Below are 13,245 nucleotides of genomic sequence, written 5' to 3'. Positions count from 1 at the left end.
TGCACATCACTGTGCAATGTGAAGACTATTTCATCACCAGAACTTTGATTGACGGAGGGTCCAGCCTCAACATTTGTCCACTGGTGACCCTCAGAACATTGGGGAAGAGTCTGCATGAAATCAAGGATGGGGCTATCAACGTCAAAGCTTTTGATGGCTCCCAAAGGTCCACTATTGGGGAAATCAGTTTATGTTTGCAAATGGGGCCAACTTGGTTCGATGTTGATTTTCAAGTAATAGACATCCCAGCATCCTATAACTTACTACTGGGACGACCTTGGATCCACGCCGCTGGAGCCGTAGCATCAACCCTGCACCAGGCAGTGAAGTTCGAATGGAATCACCAAGAGGTGATTATTCATGGCGACGGGAGTAACCCCATATACAGTCGCCAAACCATCCCAGCGATTGAAGGAAGAAGGAAGCTAGGAGGAGAAACTTACCACCACATTGAGCGAGTCAACGCCGTGGACAAAGATAAGTGGTGGGATAACAAGATAGAGAGTATACTAAACTGGAGCGGGTATGAACCTGGCAAAGGGCTCGGCAAGAACCTCCAGGGAATCACCAAGCCTATCAAACTGAAGAAGCATGGCACCACTTTCGGGTTAGGGTATGGATATACTTGGGAAGAATTCAGAACTGGTCGCCACCATGGCGCGGCCCTTACTATCCGCTGGAGCACCCTATACCCCGCCTGGAACAGACTTTCCAGCCGGCCGACATCATATATGGGTCAGAGGAAGATGAAGCATTAGCAGCAATGAAGAACCTGTTCTTGGAAGATGACAATATGGACTGTCACGTCATTCTCGAGGAGGAAGGGGAGGAAGGCCCTTCCATACAGACAGTGAACCGAGGAGAGCGCCTCAACAATTGGTCCGTCAGAACCACCAAGGCCCGGAGAGCTTCGGGGTAGCAAGGCTGAACAAAGCATTATGCATTATCTTTTATTTTTTGCTAGTTGATTTCCCTTCAGTATTATCTTTGAATTTTGAAAAGAGCTCCGATGTTCAAAACAATTCTTTCAGCATTTATTAAAGCATTTCAGTTTTTATAAATCTCGCTCTTATTATTCTCTTTTCTCTGCCATTTACTTTACTTTACACAGCATTACTATTACTTATCTTGATGAACCGAAGAATGTGACATGCGACGAGGTAACGCAACAAACGGATATAGACTCAGAAGAAGATGAAATACCAGAAGAGATCGTTAAAGAGGTCGAGGACTTTGAGAATAGACCTAAGTCTAACCTGGACGAGACTGAGGTTATCAACTTGGGGAATACAGAGAATGTCAAGGAAACGCGCATCAGTGTTCACCTGTCACCGTCAGAAAAGGAAGAGTACACGGAGTTCTTAAAGGAATATGAGGACATATTTGCCTGGTCATATGATGATATGACCGGTCTCAGTACATCTATTGTAGCTCACAAATTGCCAACAGATCCGACATGTCCGCCGGTAAAGCAGAAGCTCAGAAAGTTCAAGCCAGACATGAGTTTGAAAATCAAGGAGGAAGTTACCAAACAAGTCAAAGCCAAGGTCCTCAGAGTAGTGGAGTATCCAACATGGTTAGCCAACATTGTGCCAGTGCCAAAGAAGGACGGGAAGGTCAGAGTCTGTGTCGACTACCGGGACCTCAACCGGGCCAGTCCGAAAGACGACTTCCCCTTGCCGAACATACACATCCTGATTGACAACTGCGCCAAGCACGAGTTGCAGTCATTTGTCGATTGTTTTGCTGGGTATCATCAGATATGGATGGACGAAGAAGACGCGGAGAAAACGGCTTTCATTACGCCGTGGGGGATGTATTGTTACAAGATGATGCCGTTTGGATTAAAGAATGCTGGGGCCACCTACATGAGGGCCATGACTACTATTTTCCATGACATGATACACAAAGAGATCGAGGTGTATGTAGATGATGTCATCATCAAATCCAAGAAAGCCACTGACCACATGGAAGATTTAAGAAAGTTCTTCAACAGATTGAGAAGGTATAACCTGAAACTGAATCCCGCCAAGTGCGCTTTCGGGGTTCCAGCCGAAAAATTGCTTGGGTTCATCATAAGTCGGCGGGGAATAGAACTCGATCCGTCAAAGGTCAAGGCCATTCAAGAATTACCACCTCCAAAGAACAAGAAAGAGGTTATGAGTTTCTTGGGAAGACTCAACTACATCAGTCGGTTCATAGCCCAGTCCACAGTCATTTGCGAACCAATCTTTAAGATGTTGAAGAAGGACGCCGCTTCTAAATGGACTGATGATTGTCAGAAAGCTTTCGACAGAATCAAGGAATACCTATCAACGCCGCCAGTTCTGGTTCCGCCCAAACTAGGCAGACCACTATTGCTCTACCTTGCAGTACTGGATGGAGCATTTGGTTGTGTTTTGGGACAACATGATGAAACGGGGAGAAAAAAGCAAGCCATCTACTATCTCAGTAAGAAGTTCACCCCGTACGAGGCCCGGTATTCCCTACTAGAACGCACGTGTTGTGCTCTGACTTGGGTAGCTCAGAAGTTGAGGCATTATTTCTTTGCCTACACCACCTATCTCATATCGAGGATGGATCCGCTAAAGTACATCTTTCAGAAGCCCATGCCCATGGGCAAACTGGCCAAATGGCAAATATTGCTGAGTGAGTTTGATATTGTCTACGTGACTCAGAAAGCGATCAAAGGACAAGCACTAGCCGATCATCTTGGCGAAAACCCCAGGGGCGGAGAATACGAGCCTCTAAAGACGTATTTTCCTGACGAGGAGGTCTCTTTCATAGGAGAAGACATTGTAGAATCCTATGATGGCTGGAGAATGTTTTTTAATGGAGCAGCAAACTTTAAGGGAGTTGGCGTAGGAGTAGTTCTAGTATCAGAAACAGGCCAACATTATCCGGTGTCCGCCAAGCTTAGGTTCCCGTGCACCAATAACATGGCCGAGTACGAAGCCTGCATCTTAGGGCTCAAACTAGCCATTGACATGAACGTTCAGGAGTTACTAGTGATCGGGGACTCAGATTTGCTCATACATCAGGTCCGAGAAGAATGGGCAGCCAAGAACTCCAAAATACTACCATACTTGCATCATGTACAAGAGTTGAGGAAGAGGTTTACAAAAATGGAATTCCGACATGTCCCCAGAGTACAGAATGAGTTCGCCGATGCATTGGCCACTCTATCATCCATGATTCAACATCCAGATAAGAACTTCATTGATCCCATCCCAGTAAAAATCCAGGATCAACCTGCCTACTGTGCTCATGTCGAGGAAGAAGCAGACGGAAAACCATGGTTCCATGACATTAAGAAATATCTGTCAACAGGAGAGTATCCAGAACTTGCAAACACTACTCAGAAGCGCACACTGCGGAGGTTATCCAATCACTTCTTTCACAGCGGAGGAATCCTGTACAGGAGGACTCCCGATTTGGGATTACTAAGGTGTGTCGAGGCAAAGGAAGCATCCAGGTTGTTGGAGGAGGTTCATGCAGGGACCTGTGGCCCGCACATGAATGGTTTCGTCTTAGCCAAGAAAATACTCCGAGCTGGTTACTTCTGGATGACCATGGAGACAGACTGCATCCAGTATGTCCGAAAGTGCCACCGCTGTCAGATACATGCAGATATGATAAAGGTGCCTCCTAACAAGCTCAATGCAACTAGCTCACCGTGGCCGTTCGCCGCCTGGGGGATGGATGTCATTGGACCTATCGAGCCCGCCGCATCAAATGGGCACAGGTTCATACTAGTGGCGATTGATTATTTCACCAAATGGGTTGAAGCAGCATCATATAAGGCGGTAACCAAGAAGGTTGTGACAGACTTCGTTCGCGATCGTATCATTTGCCGGTTCGGCGTCCCAAAGTCAATCATCACTGACAATGGTTCCAATCTCAACAGTGATCTGATGAAAGCAATGTGTGAAACCTTCAAGATCAAGCACAAGAATTCTACAGCCTACAGGCCTCAGATGAATGGAGCCGTAGAAGCGGCCAATAAGAACATTAAGAAGATACTAAGGAAAATGATAGAGAAACACAAGCAATGGCATGAGAAGTTATCATTCGCTCTACTGGGATACCGTACCACAGTCCGCACATCGACTGGGGCGACACCCTATATGTTGGTTTACGGTACCGAGGCAGTCATCCCAGCCGAGGTAGAAATTCCCTCCCTGAGAATTATGCAGGAAGCAGAACTTGAAGATGCAGAATGGGTAAAAAGTCGCTACGAGCAATTAGCCCTTATAGACGGAAAAAGACTGAATGCAGTTTGCCATGGTCAGCTTTATCAGAATAGAATGACCAGAGCTTTCAACAAGAGAGTCAGACCAAGACAGTTCGGGCCAGGGCAGTTAGTATTGAAAAAGATTTTTTCGCATCAAGATGAAGCCAAAGGGAAATTCTCTCCCAACTGGCAAGGTCCGTACATGGTTCACCGGGTTCTAACCGGGGGAGCCCTCATACTCGCAGAGATGGATGGAGAAGTATGGCCAAAGCCAATTAATTCAGATGCAGTCAAACACTATTATGTGTAATCATTATGATTTCTGTATGATATAATTTGAACTACGCTTGACCTGATTCCCGTTTAAGAGAGGATACGTAGGCAGCCCTATGGGTTCGGTCACAATTCAATAAAATTTCCATTTTTCCCCAATACTGGAAACTAGGGCAGAATTTTGAGGACGACCCTCGAAATTCCAAAGTTGATCTCCGCCAATCACCGCGCGCAGCCGTCAGAGGCACCGGCCCAGTAAACTGGGGCAGAATTTTGATGAGGACCCTTAAAATTCCGGAGCAAAAGAGGTTGCGATGTCTTGAACCGTGCGCAGTCGTCGGTTCATCTAAAAACATTTTATCTATTACGTATTTACATCATATTTTATTATTTTGCTAAATCATGCATAAATACTATCAGAACAGCTTTGTCAGCAACGCTACCCCAATGAAAGCAAGAGCCGAGTAGGACGAGCGCAGTCCGCGGGAAGACGAACTAACCTTCCCCCTTGACAAAACTCACAATCTTTCTTTGAATGCAGGTACCCCAAGACATAGAATTATCGGATACGGCTTCAAACTCATACTTTTCAGGAATACAACTCCCAGAATCATCACCTATTTTCAAGTGTTACTCGCACGCAACATCCCCAGCAGCCACAGTGACAATCAACTAGCAGCTATCGTCTCTCAGATAAGAAATTTTGTCACTCTTCACCTCTATTCTCGCACACTGCATAAGGCTACTTTTCTGCCTTCCGAGACTAAGCATTGTCTCTATCTGCATTTTCTTGCATTGCCTAAGGCTACTTTTCTGCCTTCCGAGACTAAGCATTGTCTCCATCTGCATTTTCTTGCATTGCATAGGGCTACTTTTCTGCCTTCCGAGACTAAGCACTGTCTCCATCTGCATTCTCTGCATTGCATAAGGCTACCTTTCTGCCTTCCGAGGTTAAGCTCTACCTCCATCCTGCATTTTTCTTGCATTGCATAAGGCTACCTTTTTGCCTTCAGAGACTAAGCATTGTCTCCACCTGTTGGCTGAAATATCGCCGACTTTATTTAAATCTCTACATGGCTGAAATATCGCCGACTTTATTTAAATCTCTGCATGGCTGAAATATCGCCAACTCTATTTAAATCTTTACATCGGCTGAAATACCGCCATTTATGCTTTTCATCGGCTGAAATATCGCCAACTGCATTTAAATCTCTATATCGGCTGAAAGATCGCCAATTTATATTTAATCATTTGTCGGCTGAAAGATCGCCAGTTTATATTTAATCATTTGTCGGCTGAAAGATCGCCAGTTTATATTTAATCATTATCGGCTGAAATATCGCCACCTTTATTTTGATCCCTGTCGGCTGAAATAGCGCCATTTATATTTATCCCTTACATCGGCTAAAATATCGCCATTTTACATTTCTCCTTTACATCAGCTGAAACATCGCCAGCTTTATTTAAATTTCTGTCGGCTGAAATATCGCCATTTACATTTCTTCTTCACATCGGCTGAAATATCGCCAATCCTGCATTTTATCGGCTGAAATATTGCCAAATCCTGCATTTCATGGGCTGAAATATCGCCAAATCCTGCATTTCATGGGCTGAAATATCGCCAAATTGTCCAAAGGCGTCACTGTTCGGAGGCACCATTTTCATAGCCCGAGAACGCCATGCCATGGCCCGAGGACCCCGCTTTATATTCTGCATACCATTATTCAAACGCATCATGGTTCGGAGGCACCATCATCATAGCCCAAGAACATCATTTCATGGATTGCGAATCCCTTATTATGCGCTTCATGGCCCAGGACATCATGGTCTGAGGACGTCGACAACCGTCCAAAGACAACATTCATGGTCCAAAAGACTCTATTGGCATCTTGCCTGAAAATATGTAATGAACCAGCCTGCCTAACGTTAAGCATAATTTCGACCTAATCAGTACATGTAAGATGTGCTAAACTACATGATTTTCTGTGATTAAAGGAGGTTTATCTGAGCCTTAATTGTTTTGTGCTCCCATAACTGCTTTCATATGTTTTGTTTGACGCCTTAGTATTTTAACCTTTTTAAACCTCTGAAAAGCAAAGCTTCTTCCCTTTAGGATTAGTAGTCCTAAAAGCCTCCAGGACTGATAGGTGGGACGGGTAATTGCATGCAATAAGTAAACGAGACTATTTCACGCTTAATACCTTAACGGGGTGGGAAGGGTAGACATGGAGATGATGATCACACGATAACACTACGCGTACAATCGACTACCGGTGTTGTGTGGATGATCCATGTGATATATAAACCTAGGACCCTTTGTTTTTATACAACTTTGTTTAATATCTATAAAATCCTGTCTTTTCCACTACTCAAAACTCCTCCTTAATTTTACTGCATTATGCCTTTTCTTCCAGATTTTCCTTCTTTGTTTATTCAATGAATTGACCAATTTTCTACGTTTAGTCCCCCTTTTAAACAAATTGTAGATCATCTAGACCTTGATCCCACATAATTGTCACGTATTTATTTGCAGCCATTGTGTGTAAAATCCTTTGTGCATCTAGTTGCATTAAAGTCACAACATAGCATGGCCGGGAACCACACTAGTGGATCTTGAGGGGTGCCTAACACCTTCCCCTTGAGATAATTTCTAGCCCTTACCCGAACTCTGGTTTTCCAACTCAAAAATCCTTCTTAGTGTCCTAATGCACTCAATCATTAGGTGGAGACTCTTCAATTCAAAAAACCCAATTCCCAAACGGGAATAGAGTTGTCTTCCCAAATGTCGTAAACCCGATTTCGCTCTAGAAAAAGGGGGCGTCGACATTGTGTTGGGTTTAGATTGGCATGTGTAAGGTCGCAGTTCAGTTCTGAAAGGAAGGTCATAAATTCTTAGACAGCACGGGCAGTTACAGATGACTAGGTAAATGATATTACTAATGGTGTGTCTTGATAAGGGTATACACTTCAGAAAAAGGGCAATCTGTCTGAATTAAGGATACTTCATTAGTATTGTGGCACTCTCTTATTGGATCGACTATCGATATTCAAGTTGGCTTGGTAGCATAGAAGAATTATAGGAGTATCCCTCGTGGAATGATCGAGTATCGGATGTGTGTTATTGTTCGGGCAGTGTAGCTGGGATCAGATATGGTAATTCGTGAGCTTTATGGATTGGGAGACTGAGAGTTTCCGTGATTAGATGGCTTTGTGGTTATGGAGTGTGAGAAAATAGCTAAGGTTGGTCAGGGGGTAGTATGTGCAATGATTCAGTCATTATGAACCTTCAAAGAGTTAATTATCTATTGTGGGTGACCAGAGTTGATTTGGGGTTCATTGGTAGGTCTAACATGGATGTGTGTTCTGCACCCGGTCAGATTTGTTTACTCCATACCGCTATTGTTGAGAGATGTGTCATTCGATTGTTGTTGAGCCTATTCGTGATCTATGAGTACTGTCCTATGTTACGAGGAGTTGAGATTTGGTGGTTATATGCGCACATGGTGCGGTTTCGTTTGGGCTTTATAGCTGGATTTGAATGAGATGGGTATTTGGGTGTTGCATGATTTGTTGCACATTGGATATGTTCCTTCGGACTGGTGTGGCATTGCGTCATTTGCTTCTCCATGGTTATGGTGATTCACTTTTGGGTGCTAGGCATCAAATTGGGCTTGGTTGTTGATTTTGAGCATAGTGACTAGAGGTGTCTCGTGTGGGCCAGTGTTTGGATAGGGTCGCGCATTTCAGCGAAGTTATGTGGAGGTATGATCCTTCGGGCTAGATTCGTGTGTTCTGTTTCTACGAGGTGTGACGTGTTCTCATCAGTTGGTGTGGTGGTACTGGTGAGCTTGTGGTGCGGCTCTCTCATTTGAGTCATTTTCATGATTTGAGTACGTTCAGATTGTTGCTTATTGGTGCACAGATTGCACGAGTTGTGGCTCAAGATTGTATTGGTGTGTCATGTCACCAGAGTAGTTGTGTTGGAATTAGATGAGATTGTTGGGATCTAGACTGAATACTAACGGATTCGGTTTCAGCGTGTTGGAGGGATAATATCGATGTTCGGTTTAGAAATTTGTTATGGTTCTTGCTAAAGGAGAAGTGGCTTCACGAATGGTTGATCTGAGGAGTGGTTATCACTTCCTATGTGTTTCATTTATCATTGGCAGTATACGGAAGTGTTGGAATGAGGCTTTATTTCATAAAAGGCTTATTATCGAAATTCGAATGTTTTGAGCAACTGCTGTGGTTAGAAGTTATCGCTACAAGTGTTTGAGTTATGTGGTATGTCATGTAATTGCACCTGAGGTTGCAGGTATTGGGTTATTACAGCTTGTTCGGGCTTATTCAGAGTATAAATGTAAGATTCTAATCTTGTAGATGATTTCAGAAGTGGAAATGTGGTTCTAAGGTTTATGGGCTAGGTTGGATTGAGAAATTTCAGTTACATTGCGTTACCGGACCTATATGGGATAGGGTGACGTGGGATCACCCCCGGGTATCTGCATGGTAAGGTTATACAGCGACTTGTTGGCTTTTGGAACAACTATGGGCACATTCGAGGACGAACGTATGTTTAAGTGGGGGAGGATGTAACGACCCGACCGGTCGTTTTGAGCTTTTACACTTCGCTCGCCAGTTGTCGGGCATGACTAGCCCCGTGTGAGGTATTATGACTTATGTAACTCGTCGGTTTTGGTTATCAGGGTAACCGAAATGAATTTTGAAGAAACAACTCTCAGTTTGAAGTTTAAGATTTGAAAGGTTTGACCAAGATTTGACTTGTTGGTATATGATATCAGATCGGAATTTTTATGATTTGGTTAGCTCCGTTAGGTGATTTGGGACTTAGGAGTGTGATCGGAATGTGTTTTGGAGGCTCGGAGTAGATTTAGGCTTGAACTGGCGAAATTGGAATTTTTGCGTTTTCTGGTTGATAGGTGAGATTTTGATATAGGGGTCGGAATGGAATTCCGGAAGTTGCAGTAGGTCCGTTGTGTCATTTGGGATGTGTGTGCAAAATTTCAGGTCATTAGGACGTGGTTTGGTATACTTTTTGATAAAAAGAGGAATTCGGAAGATTTTGGAACCTTAGGCTTGAATCCGATGTGTTTTGGTTGATTTTATGTTGTTTGAGGTGTTTTGAAGATTGGTATCAGTTTGAATGGTAGTATAAGACTTGTTGGTGCTTTTGGTTAAGGTCCCGGGGGCCTCGGGGTGATTTCGGATGGTTGGCGGAATGTTTGGAAGTTGATTTTGGCAGCTGAAGATCTCCCATTGCTGTCATAACCGCACCTGCGGCTACGGACCGCAGGTGCGGTATCGCAGATGTGTGGTTGGAGCCGCAGATGCGGCCAAAGGCTTGGTGGAGTGAAACCGCAGATGCGGTATGTGAACCGCACCTGCGCGACCGCTGATGCGGAGAGAGGGTCGCAGGTGCGGGAGGCGGCTTAAGTGATGACCGCAGAAGCGGTTCATGGACCGCAAAAGTGGTACTGCAGAAGCGCTATCAGGGCTGCAGATATTGAATCCCTGGGCCAAAAGTATATAATGTTTCCTTCGCAAATTTTTGGCTAAGTACTCCATTTTTTGAAGACGGGAAACGAGCTAGGGCAGTGTATTCAAGGGAAAATCGAGGTGAATCAGTTGGGTAAGTTCCCCAAGCTTCATTACTTGAGTTTATGATCATTTTTCCGTTGGTTAATCATGATATTAGTGGAAATTAAGGGTAAAAGTTAAGGAAACTAGGGCTTGGAAACTCAGGCCTTTGATTGAGGATTTGAAGGACCAATTGTGGTCGGATTTCAAAACGTTTGATATGTATGAACTCGTGGGGAGATAAGGAATCGATTAATGTGAATTTTATCGAATTCCGAGACGTGGTCCCGGGGGTCGGGTTTTGGTAATTTCGGGAATTTCGTTGTTTTTTGATTGTTTTCGAGTGGGCTTTGTCCCCTTAGCATATTTTTATGGTTACGTTCTGATTGTACCTAGATTTGGAGCATCCGGAGGCCGATTCGAGGGGCAAAGGCATCGCGAGCTAGAATTTGGGCCGGATTGAGGTAAGTAATGATTGTAAATATCGTTCTGAGGGTATGAAACCCCGGATTTCACATCGTTGTACTACCTTGAGGTGACGCACACGCTAGATGACGAGCGTGGGGTCGTGCACCGTTGGGAATTGTGACTTGGTCCATCCCGTACGACTATTAAGTAGCGTATTTACTTGGAAACTATTTGATATGTTTTATTTCGGAAAGTATTATTGTGTTTGGGGCTAAATGTCTTGTCTGGGCCTTGTGCCGATTGTTTGGACCCTTAGGGGCTTTTATTACTGATTTCCTCACTGTTTTTGATTTGATATTTACACTCTGTCTTGCTATATTCTTACTGTTTTCACAACTCGATTTTATTCACTCCTCTTGATTTAAAAAATGATATTTTTAGCCGAGTACTTGTTTTACTGGCAGCCCGAGGGGCTTGAGTGAGTTCTGACTGAGTGAGGCCGAGGGCCTGTGTTGTGAGGATGTTATGGGATCGGGCTGCACGCCGCAGCATATGGTACGGATTTGTGATATGTGAGAGGCCGAGGGCCTGATTTATTATGCCACGAGGTGGCTTGTGATTGAGCCTGTTTGATTATGCCACGAGATGGCTTGATATTGCGCTTGGGCTGTAAGGGGCCCCTCCAGGAGTCTGTACACCCCCAGTGAGCGCGGGTACCTAGTGTAGTGATCCTGTTTATTATGTGAGGCCGAGGGCCAGATTGATTATGCCACGAGATAGCTTGTTATTGCGTTTGGGCCGTAAGGGGCCCCACCCGGAGTCTGTACACCCCCAGTGAGCGCGAGTACCAAGTGTGTGTGATGTGTTGTAGCCCGAGGGGCTGTTGTTGTTTCATATTGGAGCCCGAGGGGGCTGTTCTTGATCCATGTTGCCCGAGGGGCAGTTCTTGATTCATGTTATGCCCGACGTGCTAATTACGAGTGGTTGTGAGGTAGCCCGAGGGGCTGGTTCTGTTGATATTATGCCCGAGGGGCGGTTTATGGTACATGTTTTGCCCGAGGGGCTGTTTACGTTTCTATCATTATTACTCACTGATTTTATCACTCGTTTTGAAACTATTGAAAGTTGTTTTAAAAGGTTTTACTGAAATTGAGCTTGATTTACGAAGTAAATGATTTCTGTACTGTTTTGGAAATGTATTGTATTTGTTGTAGCGTTATGACGCGGCTTACGTGTTTTCTTACTACTCAGCTTTCATTTACTTTTATTACTTACTGAGTTGGCATACTCACATTACTCCCTGCACCTCGTGTACAGATTCAGGTATTATTTTGAACCCGGTAGCGGGTGTTGGTTGCTCGGTGGCAGAGTCATCGGAGTTAGCGAGGTAGCTGCCCGGCGTTCGCAGCACTGCTTTTCTCCCTCTTGTCTTCCTTAGACTCTAAGCTGTATTCAGACCTTAGTAGATGCTTGTGACTTGTGACACCCCGATGTCGGGCTGGGTTTTGTTTTCCGCAGTTGATATATATTTCGCTTTATTTTGGGATTTATCATTATTAATGACTTGATTATGAATCGTTATATCTGTTAATTAAACTTGGGGTTTGTNTTTACATGTACAGTCTTAATTAGGCCTGCCTTGATCTTTTCTTGAATGAAATGACAGTCTATATCTATGTGTTTTGTTCGTTCGTGTGTATATATATATATATATATATATATATATATATATATATATATATATATATATATTCCAACTAACAAAATCATCTACAGCTAATTAACCGACTCCACTAAGTTAGTTACAACTTTGGATTATGTACATTTAGGTCCCTAAAGTTTCTATTGCTTCATGTTGGCTCAATACTCCCCCTCAAGCTGGAGGGGAGGAAAATGTTCTTCACTCCTAGCTTGCATAATAGGTGATCATGTTGTGTCTTCCCAAGACCTTTAGTTAGCATATCTGTTATCTGCTCCTTCGTATTTACATGTACAGTCTTGATTAGGCCTGCCTTGATCTTTTCTTGAATGAAATGACAGTCTATATCTATGTGTTTTGTTCGTTCGTGAAATGTAGGATTGGCAGCTATTTGAATAGTTGCTTTGTTGTCACACATCATGTTTACAGGCCTATTGAGCTCAATGTTCAACTCTGCAAACAGTCCAATTAACCAAACTATTTTTGCTGTTGTGGATGCCATGCTTCTGAACTCTGCCTCAGCTGAGCTCCTTGCTAGTGTTTCCTGTTTTTTTTTTTATTTCCATGAGATTAGAGCATCTCCATAGAATACCAGGTATCCTGTTACTGACCTTCTAGTTTGAAGACATGCCCCCCAATCTGCATCACAATATGCTCTCAACTCCCCATTTCCTTCTGCTGGTAGCAATAAGCTTTGTCCAGGTGCACTCTTAATATATCTCACCACCCTGATAGCTGCATCCATATGAGATTGTTTTGGAGCATTGATAACTAGGGATTCTATCCTATCTTATGCTCCTTTTTACTTAGGTTTTGGACAAAAAATGTGTAGAAGTATTCCCGAAAACTAACTTATTGTGCTTGTTTGCAGTGTTTGGTCAAAATGAGACAAGAAAGTCATAACCAGCTCATAAAGGAGTGAAACCTGCACAAGTTCAAAGCTGAGCTAAAAGAGCTGACAACAAAGAAATATTGCGGCCGCGGAAGTTGAACCGCTGAGGTGACCATATTCACGCTCTCAGATATATATATA

This window comes from Nicotiana attenuata, unplaced genomic scaffold (genome assembly GCF_001879085.1).
Source record: "Nicotiana attenuata strain UT unplaced genomic scaffold, NIATTr2, whole genome shotgun sequence".
NCBI classification, from domain to species: Eukaryota; Viridiplantae; Streptophyta; class Magnoliopsida; order Solanales; family Solanaceae; genus Nicotiana; species Nicotiana attenuata.
The sequence above is the reverse complement of the archived record's forward strand: the minus strand, read 5'-3'. Positions refer to the sequence as shown.